Here is a 12,086-nt window from a genome sequence, read left to right on the forward strand (position 1 = left end):
TGGTTTTAAAAAAATACAGTGATGGTATTGTGAGTATTTGCAGTTCTTTGAAAAGGGGCCTACAATGAGTTCTTGCAGAGTTATGTGTTATGATTCGTATAGCTCTTTTCTGAAATTTGAAGATATCTGCTAAGCTTGATTTACTTTTACCGCAGAACAATATGCCGTAAGACACGATGGACTGAAAGTAAGCAAAATACACTAGTCTAGTACAGTCTGTGCTGCATACTCTAGATAATATCCTCAATGCAAGCCTTTGGGATAAGTACTTGAGATGGTCTTTCCAGCTTAAGTTTTGATCAATGTGCATGCCCAAAAACTTTGTGGATTGTACACTCTCTATCTTCTTACCCATTAGTTTTAACTGGAGGTCCATATCTTGAGTTGCTTTGCCGTACTGTATATAATCGTACCAAACCTCCGCTTTGTCCGAAAGGGAAGCACTACGATTGTGTGTTCAGACTTGCATCTGTAATCCATTCAATCCATAGACACGAATCTACGATACCGTGTCCCTCAAAAATTGGTATACTGTTAATATACCGTACTTTATAAACGTTTCTCTGTTCTCCCAAATTTTACTTCGCACTGACACTCTGTTTCAATCAGATTCATAGACACAGACTTCTGTTTGTGTCTTCCAAAAATTGCTTTGCATTAATTGTTATACTCTGTAACTCGTTGCAGGCAGTTGGTAACTATGTAGAATGTGTTACCACAAACATTAGTGAGTATGAAATATTTTCGCCCGAAATAATGAGGAGGTATTGGCGCTTCTAGCAATCCCATTAATAAAATATGTTTAAATACTAGATATTGCGCAGGAGATGTTTGTTATTTCTGAGATGTTCTTGTGAAACTTCCAAATGCGAAATGGGTCAAGTAATATGCGAGAGGCTCTCGATCGCACTTGTTGGTTGGCGTTGCCGACAGATGGCAGACCAACACGTTGGCTTCGTACTCACGCAAAAACTCCAGAACGCAAAGCAGAATGCATCTCAACTCACTGTGCTGCAAACTTCTGACTTTCCAGCAAAACGGCTTATGTGTTTTAAACCCTCATTTATGCAACATGTTAGATCGGCAAAGTTTCACAAATGGGCAGACAGAAAGAGAAGTGTAGGCAGGACAGATTCTATAAGGATTCAACGTTCACCTTTTGCATTATAAACAACACACATACAGTACTTGAGAGTATATCCCGCAGCAGTCTAGAATTTTTTTTTAAATTTATTTAGCAGCTTATGATGTACATCTATGGAGTAAGTCCAAGTTCATACTTGCTTTGCCAGCTTTCCAATAAACTACATTACTCTTACTGGTTCTAACTATAGGTTTGCTAAGATAACTAATAAATTTTAGTCACAACATTCCTGGAAATTAACATCATAGTTACAAAATTTTAGATACTTTAACCTGAACGGATTTTATGAGGCATACATAGTCTATGTACCTAAATTACAGAATGTTTAATTGCAACAATTCTGTACTATTGGTCCATCGTTTTATATATACAGTATAATAGTCACACGGTACAGACATATTCTAGATCCCGTTTTGTTTACAATTATAAAAAAATTTAACAGCAATAATACTGTAGAAAACAAAATAATTAGATAAAACAATGCTGTTAAGAAGTTAACATATTTTACTTTCTCCTTTTCTCTGTACCTGTGTACATTTTCTTTTAGTTTACTGTGCCTGTTTACTTCAGTTATTTTCGTTTGAAAGAAATTCTCTGAATGCATATAAAGGGGTTTCTGATAGCAGTTGTTTCATTGCTGTTTAAACTTATCCTTCGATTAGGCATTAGTGATGTGTGGTGGTAAAGAGTTGTACAAATTTACTGCCATGTAACCACTGCTTCTCTCATATTGAGTTGTGTTGTGCTGCGGAATTCTTAATTTCTTGCTGTTTCTGGTGTGGTGGTGGTGTACATCTTCATTTTTGTTCAATTTATCTTTATGGTCCCGAGCAAGGAGCAGAATTTTATATATGTACAAACTGTAGAAGGTTACAACGTTATATTTTTTGAAAAGGGGTTTGCAGCAACGGTAGAAGTTAAGTGCAAGAACTGTTCAGAAGCTTATGTCCAGATGCTCACTGTCAGTTGCTGTGGTGAGACAGGCAAATGCAGGAATGAGTGAAAACTTAATTAACTGACCGTTTTACACTACTACCACGGTTCTCATCACTTACGTTGGTAATTCATCAATGATTCAAATACAATAATAAACACGAGCATCAAAGCATGTGTCCATCAAAAATTTGCTAACATGGAGCAGGTATAGCTACAACTTATACTGTTTTTTTTTTTTTTCTTTATTGTGATTTCATTCCCCTGCCCCATATGGGCAGGGGAGGGCTGTCAGCAGCACAATCCGCCGCTCTTCAGCCGAGTGACATGACAACTAAAACAAGAAGAAAGTAATACATACATAAGGAGGTAAAAAAAGGGAACATAAAACAGAGTAAGGGGAGAAAATGGAGGTAAAAATACACTGACATGTAGACGTTCATTGGGGACAGTTAAAAAAGTCACCAGAAAGTTAAAAAACACAGTTGGTGATTCGTAAAACACAGAGAAGACACTGGATGCGCATGCACAGGTTAAAAGTTGGCCACAGTAGTAAAAACACTCCGAAACAACACACTTAAAACCCACTTGGAGCACACACGACGAAGAATAAAACTACCAGGTGGGACCTGCCGAGGGAAAGGTAAGAGAGGATGGAAAAGATGGAAAAGGAGGGGAAAGCATGGGGCAGCTGGGGAAGCGGCGGGAAGAAGAGAGGAGGGGCTACCGTGGGTTCACGAAGAGGCAGGAGACACATGGGGCGGGAGAGGAAAAGGGAAGACAGGGCAGGAGGGAGCGCAGAGACACTGAAAGAAGGCACAAGAGATGGAGGGGGAGTAGGAGGTGGAATCCGCTCAGAAGGGGGGAGGGGGAGGAGAGGGAGCCCTGAGGAGGAGGCAAGAAAAGGGGGTTAGAGTTGGTAGGAAGGGTAGATGTCAGGGCGAAGCTCATCATCCGGGAGCGGTAGACGGTGGAAGTTGTGTTGGGAAAGGAGATGGAGGGTGTGGAGATGGAGAGAGGGAGGGACACAACGGTAAAGGCGCGGCAACTGGTCGGGAGTGGAGAGGATGGGAGACACCAGGGGGTGAGGGGGATCAAGGCGGCGGACAATATATAGTGTGCGGATGTGTTCAAGGAAAAGGAGAAGGTGGGGGAAGGGGATGAGGTCATAGAGGATGTGCGTGGGGGACGGAAGGCGGACGCGGAAGGCGAGGCGGAGTGCATGGCGTTCAAGGATTTGGAGGGCGTTATAGAACCGGGGAGGGGCGGAAACCCAAGCGATGCTGGCATAACAAAGGATGGGGCGGATCATGGATTTGTAGGTGTGGAGGATGGTGGAAGGATGCAGACCCCAAGTCCGGCCGGACAGGAGTTTCAGGAGGCGGAGGCGGTTGTGAGCTTTGTTTTAGATGGTAAGGAGATGGGGAGTCCAGGTGAGGTGGCGGTCGAGGGGTGAGGCTAAGGTATTTGAGGGTAGGAGTGAGGTGGATAGGACGGCCATAAATGGTGAGTTAGAAATCATGGAGGCGGAAGGAGCAGGTGGTGCGGCCTATGATGATCGCCTGGGTCTTGGAGGGATTTACACGGAGGAACCACTGGTTGCACCAAGCGGTGAATTGGTCAAGGTGGGTTTGGAGAGTACGTCGGGACCGTTGAAGGGTAGGATAAAGGGCTAGGAAGGCGGTGTCATCAGCGAGCTGGAGAAGATAAACAGGAGGGGGAGGTTTGGGCATATCAGCAGTGTACAGGAGATAGAGGAGAGGGGAAAGGACAGAACCTTGGGGCACGGCGGCAGAGGGGTAGAAAGTATGGGAGTTGGAATTGTGGATAGTCACATAGGAGGGACAATGGGAGAGGAAGGAAGCAACGAGATGGACGAAGTACAACTTATACTGCTGCGGGTGGTAGATATGTAGCATAGGTTACCACAAACATTTGTGAATATGAAATATTTTCAACTGAAATAATGTAGAGCTATTGGCGCTTATAGCAATCCCATTAATAAAATGTGTTCAAACAGTTCATATCGTGCAGGAGATGTTAGTTATTTCTGATTTTTTCTCGTGTAACGTCCAAATTCGGAATGTGTGAAGTAGTATGCGAGAGGCTCTCAATCACACTTGTTTCTTGGCATTGCCGACAGATGGCAGACTGACACATCGCCTTCGTACTCAACGCAAAAACTCCAGAGCGCAAAGCAGAATGCCATCCGAGGGTTGGATCCCCTCATTCGAAGGCGTCCGATTGCAAAGCCTGGGCTACTCTCAGGTTGGAATCTCCGTCTTCGAAGTTTGTGTCCGTCTGTCTGTCTGTCTGTCTGTCTGTCCGCCGCTTAATGCTGTAGCTGTTCGTTCGTCCGTCCGTCCGCCTGCCTGCTCGCTGTTTGTCGCCGCCGCTACCGCTGCTGCCTGCAGTTAGTCCGTCTGTTCGCCGCCGCCGCCTGGGCGCCGCCAGCCGGTGCTCGCCGCCGCCGCTGCCGCCGCCGCCGCCATCGCCGTCTTCGTCCTCCTCCGTCCTCGCCTTCCTCCGTCTTTGTCTTCGTCTTCGTCTGTCCCCTGTTTGTGTCCTTTCCTTCTATGCGTTATTGTTTCTCCCTGACGTCATGTCCACCCCCACCACCACCGCCACCGCTACCACCACCGCCATAGTTTACACTTCCCCTTCCGCCGCCTCCACCACTATAACGTGGTGTGTCCAGTCCCACCCCCCTCCTTCCATCCCACCTCTTCTCACTCTCCCTTCGCCCTCGCTCTTTGTCGCCCCCTCTCCAGCTTCTTTCTCCCGCTCCTCTCGATCTGATCCTTTCCCCCCACTCCCCCAGCCTGTCACTGCAGCTCCGGCTAGGGTGGTGGGCCGTCGGGCCACTGTCCATGCCCAGCTCTCCCCGTCACCTTCGCCATCACCGCCGCCACCGCCACCGTCATCGTCATCGTCGCCGTCGCCTTCGCCTTCACCGTCACCGTCACCATCTCCGGCGCCGACTCCAGCCCCGGAACTTGCCACTCCCCGCCACATTCCAGTTGTTCCCATCCCCCACACTTCCTCGGCCGCCATCAAGCGCCCCAGTGGCACCCCTGCCTCGTCTGCTCCAAAAAACGCTCCGCCTCGTCCCCCTTCCCCCACCCCTGATGCTGTGGATGTCTCCCCGCCCGTCCCTGCCCCCTCCTCCTCCTCCTCTACCCCTTCCTCCTACCGCTACCTCCTCTCCCATCCGGATCCCTCCCTCCTTGAAGCCCGGAACCTGACCCTCTTCCTCCGCCAGAATTGTCCTGGTGCCCCCATCTCCCTCCTCACTCCTCGCCGTGATTCGGTACTCATCTCTTCCCCCAGCCCTACCCTCCACACAGAACTTCTTTCCCGCATCCCTGTCACCCACTTTGGCCCTCATGCCTCTCTCACCCCTGCTCCCTCGCCACCTCCCTCCCGCCAACCCCAATCTCCGCGTCGCCTGCCGACCCTCACCGCCGTGATCACTCGGCTCAGTCCAGTGATCACGGAGGAGGAGGTGTTGGCGGAGCTTCAGGCCCATCCCCATCTGGAGGTGCGTGCAGTTCGCCGGATCCATAACGCTGCCAGCCCCACCCGCCTTATGCGGGTTTTTTCTGAGCATACCCCCTCCATAGACCGTCTCCTGAAGGAGGGTGCCCTCCTTTTTAACCAGCGTTATAAGGTTGACCCCTCCCGTTCCCCTCCTCAATCCCTCCACTGCCAAAGGTGCTTGCGGTATAATGCGCACCCAACATCTGAGTGCCGCGAGGCCCCCACCTGCCCGCACTGTAGGCAAGCCCACTTTTTACGGCAGTGCCCCAATCTCCAGTCCCCCCCCCCCTCCTGTAATACCTGTAACCTCCCTCATCCCACCTACTCCCAGAAGTGTAAGGCCGGACCCCCTCCTACCACTCCTGAACTCACCGTTCTGTCCGCCCTCTGGACGCCCCCACCCCCCCTGGCAACTCCCTTCGCCCACCCCCTACCGCTGAGGACATCATCAGATTCCTCACCATTGTCCTGCAGAATGTTCATCCTTTTCAGCGCCCACACACCCTCCAACAGATCTCCCTCGCCACCAGTTCCGTTTTCCACCTCAAAATGTACGCCACCTCTCGAACAACCAGGCCCATTTCACCTTCTCCCGTCTTGACACCCTCGTTTAAATCCCTGTCATGGCACGGCAGCACCGTATCCTTTTCAACAACATCCGCTCCCTTCCTGCCAACAAGAACCTCTTCCTACACACACTTGCCACCCACCGCGTGGATGCCTTCCTCCTTAATGAAACCTTCCTCCAACCCCACCACATCGTCCACACTTCGCCCTACCTCCTCCACCGCTCCGATAATCCCCTCTCAATTGCGCGTGGTGGAGTTGCCATTGGGCACCATCGCCAGATCCCCATTCGGCTCCAACCTCTCCTCCCCGACCCCACCGAACACCTGATCCGTAGTCTCTTCTTCCCCGGCCTTACCGTTACCTGCGCCACCATCTATGTCCGCCCTAACGCCCCTATTCCCTTCGACTTCCTCTCCCACATTGACCGTACCTTCTCCTCCTACGTGATCGCCGCTGACCTCAACATCCATAGTCGTTCCGCCGCCCAGTTACGGCGGTGGCATCGGTTCCTCTCCTCCCTTCAAGGCGACCTCATCCCCATCCCCCAGCACACCCTTCCCGAATCCAACTCCACTCCTGCTGTTATCCTCTCCTCCCCCAACCTCCTTGGCCGCATAACGGTGGATGTCCTGGAGCCTATTGGTAGCGACCATCTCCCTGTCCTCCTCACCATTTCAGACGGTCGTCGCCCCCGCCCTGACCCTCGTAATGACCCTCCCCCTAAGTATGTCCATGACTATTCCCGTGCCGACTGGACTGCCTACCGGGATACCCTTTCCACCCAGGTCGACAGCCACCCCTTCACCTACCACCACCCTGACGATGTAACCCATGCCGTCTCCTTTCTCCAGCAGACCTTGTCTGAGGCCATGGAGGCCCAGTCCCTACTGTCGCCATCCACCCCCACCATCCTACCTTACCCCCACTGACCATCCTCCTCCTCCGTGAATCCCGTCGTCTCTACCGTGCTTTCCTCCGAACGCGTGACCCGGACACACTACGACGTCACCGGTAACTCCAGCGACACATTCGTAATTTGCTCGCGGCTAAGAAACGCCGGGACTTGCGACAGACATGCACCCGTTTAAATGCTACCCTACCAATCAACTCGTCTAAGTACTGGTCGACTTCCGTCGCCTTACCAGAACTAATCCCTCCCCCTATTATCCTCTTCTCCATGATGATCACCCTTTCCCTGACACCCTTAGCAAGGCCAATCACTTTGCCTCCTACCTCTCCGATGTATTTTCCATCCCTGATGATCCCCGGTTCGATTACTCCCTCTTCCCGGATATCCGCGGTCGAACTGACACCTCTGTCCCTCCCCTCGCTCCTGGTTTCCAGTACTTGGACAACATTGCACACACAGAACTCAATGCCCCTATCACTACACAGGATCTCATTGCTACACTCCACACAAAATGCACCACCGCTCCTGGTCACGATCGTGTCACCTACCGCCACCTTCGTGAAGCTCCTGTCTCTTTCCTCTTCACCCTGTCCAGGCTCTACAATGTAGTCCTGTCCACCGGTTACTACCCCGACCTGTGGAAAACCTCCCGTATCCTCATGTTCCTTAAACCTGGCAAACCGCCGTCCGCCGTCTCCTCCTACCGTCCCATCAGCCTTACCTCGGTCTTCAGCAAGGTCCTGGAATCTATCCTCACCCGATGCATCCACCAGCATCTCCGCCAGCACCGCCTCCTTCCCGTTACCCAGTGTGGCTTTCGGCCATCCTTCTCTTCCGACAACCTTCTCCTTCACCTCTCTCATCTCCTTTCCGAACAGCTTAATTCCCATCGCTCCGCCATCTTCCCCTCCCTGGACCTCGAACGTGCATATGACTGCGTATGGCATTCCGGTCTCCTCTTCAAGCTCCAAACCTTCGCCCTTCCCATTAACTACGTCCGTCTGATCGGCTCCTCTCTCTCCCACCGTCCTTCCTATGTCACCATCCATAACACCGATTCCTACACCTTTCCCCCTTTGCCGGTGTGCCCCAAGGCTCCGTCCTCTCCCCCCTTCTGTACCTTTTGTACACGGCGGACATGCCGCCACCATCACCTCCCGTCCACCTTCTCCAGTTTGCCGATGACACAGCCTTCCTTGCCCTTGCCCCCACACTGCAGCGCTCCCAACACCTTCTCCAATCCCATCTTGACCGGTTCACCGATGGTGCAACCAGTGGTTGCTCAGGGTCAATCCTTCCTAAACCGAGGCGATCATTGTAGGCAAAACCACTCCTTCCTTCCGCCTCCTTGATTTCTACATCACCATCTATGGCCGTCCTATCGCCCTCACTCCCACCCTTAAGTACCTTGGCGTCACCGTCGACCGTCGCCTCTCCTGGACTCCCCACCTCCGGACAATCCAAGCCAAGGCACGCTCCCGACTCAGTCTCCTCAAGCTCCTCTCCGGCCGTACGTGGGGTCTGGACCCCTCCACCATCCTCCACACCTATAAGTCCCTCATCCGCCCTATCCTTTGTTATGCCCATCCGGCTTATATCTCCGCCTCCCCTACCTTTTATAAATCCCTCCAAATCCTTGAATGCCATGCTCTCCGCCTCGCCTATTGCATCTGTCTTCCCTCCCCTACGCGGATCCTGTATGATCTCATCCCCTTCCCCCACCTCCTCCTTTTCCTTGAAAGGATACGGATCCTGTACACCTCCCGTAAACTCGATCCTCCTCACCCGCTCGTCTCCCCGCTCCTCTCCCACACCCGCCCGCTGCACCTATGTGTTTCTTCCAATTTAATCACTCATCAATGGACACAACTAAAAATTTTGAATATTCTACCTTAGCTATATGCTTCTGATTAAGGTCTATATTTATTAATGGTGTCATACCATTTACTGTACAGAACTGTATGTACTGTGTCTTATCAAAATTCAGTGAGAGTCCGTTTACAAGAAACCACTTAGTAATTTTATGAAAGACATTATTGACAATTTCATCAGTTAATTCTTGTTTGTCGTGTGTGATTTCTATATTTGTATCATCATCAAAGAGAACTAACTTTGCCTCTTCATGAATATAGAATGGCAAGTCATTAATATATATTAAGAACAACGAAGGACCCAAGACCGACCCTTGTGGAACCCCATTCTTGATAGTTCCCCAGTTTGAGGAATGTGTTGATCTTTGCATATTATGAGAACTGCTTATTTCAACTTTCTGCACTCTTCTGGTTAGGTACGAATTAAACCATTTGTGCACTGTTCCACTCATGCCACAATACTTGAGCTAGCAGAATTTCATGATTTACACAATCAAAAGCCTTTGAGAGATAAAAAAAATCCCAATGGGTGGTGTTCGGTTATTCAGTAATTCAAAATTTGATTGATGAAAGCATATATGGCATTTTCTGTTGAAAAACCTTTCTGGAAACCAAACTGACATTTTGTTAGTACTTCATTTTTAAAGATATGTGACGCTACTCTTGAATACCTTACTTTCTCAAAAATTTTGGATAAAGCTGTTAGAAGGGAGATTGGGCAGTAATTGTTGACATCAGATCTATCCCCTTTTTTATGCAAAGGTATAACAATAGCACATTTCAGTCTATCAGCGAAAATGCCCTGTTCCAGACAGCTATTACACAGGTGGATGAGAATCTTACTTATCTGTTGAGAACAAGCTTTTAGTATTTTGCTGGAAATGCCATCAATTCCATGTGAGTTTTTGCTTTTAAGCAAGTTTATTATTTTCCTAATTTCAGAGGGAGAAGTGGGTGAGATTTCAATTGTATCAAATTGCATAGGCATGGCCTCTTCCATTAACAGCCTAGCATCTTCTAATAAAGATGCCTCAGAACATGTCCTACCAACTTATCCCTTCTTCAAGTTGTGCCACAAACTTCTCTTCTCCCCAATCCTATTCAATACCTCCTCATTAGTAATGTGATCTACCCATCCAATCTTCAGCATTCTTCTGTAGCACCACATTTTGGAAGTGTCTATTCTCTTCTTGTCTAAACTATTTATTGTCCATGTTTCACTTCCATACATGGCTACACTCCATACAAATACTTTCAGAAATGACTTCCTGACACTTAGATCTATACTAAATGTTAACAAATTTCTAGTCTTCAGAAATGCTTTCCTTGCCATTCCCAGTCTACATTTTATATCCTCTCTACTTCGAACAACATGAGTTATTTTGCTCCCCAAACAGCAAAACTCCTTTACTGCTTTAAGTGTCTCATTTGCTAATCTAATACACTCAACATCACCTGACTTAATTCAACTACATTCCATTATCCTCGTTTTGCTTTTGTTGATGTTCATCTTATATCCTCCTTTCAAGACACTATCCATTCCATTCAACTGCTCTTCCAAGTCCTTTGCTGTCTCTGACAGAATTACAATGTCATCGGCGAACCTCAAAGTTTTTATTTCTTCTCCATGTCATTACTTTTCCATTTCATAGTATTAAGAGCCCAAAATATTCCAGAGGTGGGCTCTTAGTACTATGAAATGGAAAAGTAATGCCATATACTAAAGTGAAATTGTAGGCGACCAATTATATTTAATTCCCAATAAACACTACCACAGTGTTTACAAAAATCCTTAGCTCTTTGCTAAGGCACCAAAGAAATCTGAAAGCACTGTAATTTAACAAATCTTCACTATACAACAGTTCGATAATAACAGAGCATGTGAGGCCTGAATACTTAAAATTACAAGAGCTGTGAGGCCAGTCATACTTCCTGATGTGGGTTGTAGCGTGGAATATAGTTAAGTGCAAGTAAATATTATTTACAATAAAAGATTAAATAATGATCAAACTGAACCACAACATTAGACATCTTAGCACCTGTTGTGCCACATATTGCCAACAAATGTAAAGCTCTGTATACAGAGTTAAAAAAACGTACAGAAAAGCCACAGGCTAAAACGCATGAGAAAAGATGTATTTCATCAGATACCAATAGAAGTGGACTGTGTATGTAAGAGATGTGGTCGTGCTCGCTAAATTAACTTGTGACAAAGTATTTTGTTCCCACCACCAACAGACTCTGGACGTGCCAGTTTGAAAAATATACAGCTGTTGTAAATGAAATGTTTGAGTCTGTTTCTGTACACTACTGAGAGTTTAAATGAGAGTATTAAATATAACTTCAAAAGAAGAAACTCTATTATTTTATTTTGAGCTTTTCCTCATTACAGAGGCTTATCTCGAACATAATAATTTACTTGGAAATTACAATACAAACAATCAACGTTCTTAAACTATATTCTCAAAATATTCCTCCAGGTGTTTCGATCTTGTGTGTCTTCTTCATCTGCACCCATTCTCCTCATTGTGTGCTGTACATTTTGGAGCCAGGTGGTCACAGGTCGTCTTCTTCTCCTTCTCCCCTCCGGTTCCCACTCCAGTATCAATTTTGGTATTCTGGTTTTCTCCATACGTCCTACATGACCATACCACTGTAATTTCTTCCTATCCATTACGTCATATATTCTTTCTTTTATTTCCATTCTCCTTATTACTTCGGTGTTCCTTATCTTTTCTTTCCTGGAGATTCTTGCTGATCTTCTCCAAAAGTCCATCTCTAGAGCTTGTAATTTTTTAATGTGCTTCATGTTAATTGTCCAGGTCTCCGTTCCATACAGAACCACACTCTCCAATATGGATTTGTATATTAATTTTTTAGTTCTGCTCATTACATTCCTGCTCCGTAAGACTGAGTTAAGCATCGGAATGACCCTCCGTCCGCTACTAATTCTTTTATTGATTTCTGACTCTGATTTTCCCTCCATTTCTAAAATGGATCCCAAATAACAGAAAGTGTTTATCTTTTTGATTTTCTTTCCTACAATGTATAGCTCATCTGAATCATTAGTCAAGTATTCTGTTTTTTGGTAATTAATCTTCAAACCCCAAGTTTTGTA

The sequence above is a fragment of the Schistocerca nitens genome, chromosome 11 (assembly GCF_023898315.1).
Source record: "Schistocerca nitens isolate TAMUIC-IGC-003100 chromosome 11, iqSchNite1.1, whole genome shotgun sequence".
Lineage (NCBI taxonomy): Eukaryota > Metazoa > Arthropoda > Insecta > Orthoptera > Acrididae > Schistocerca > Schistocerca nitens.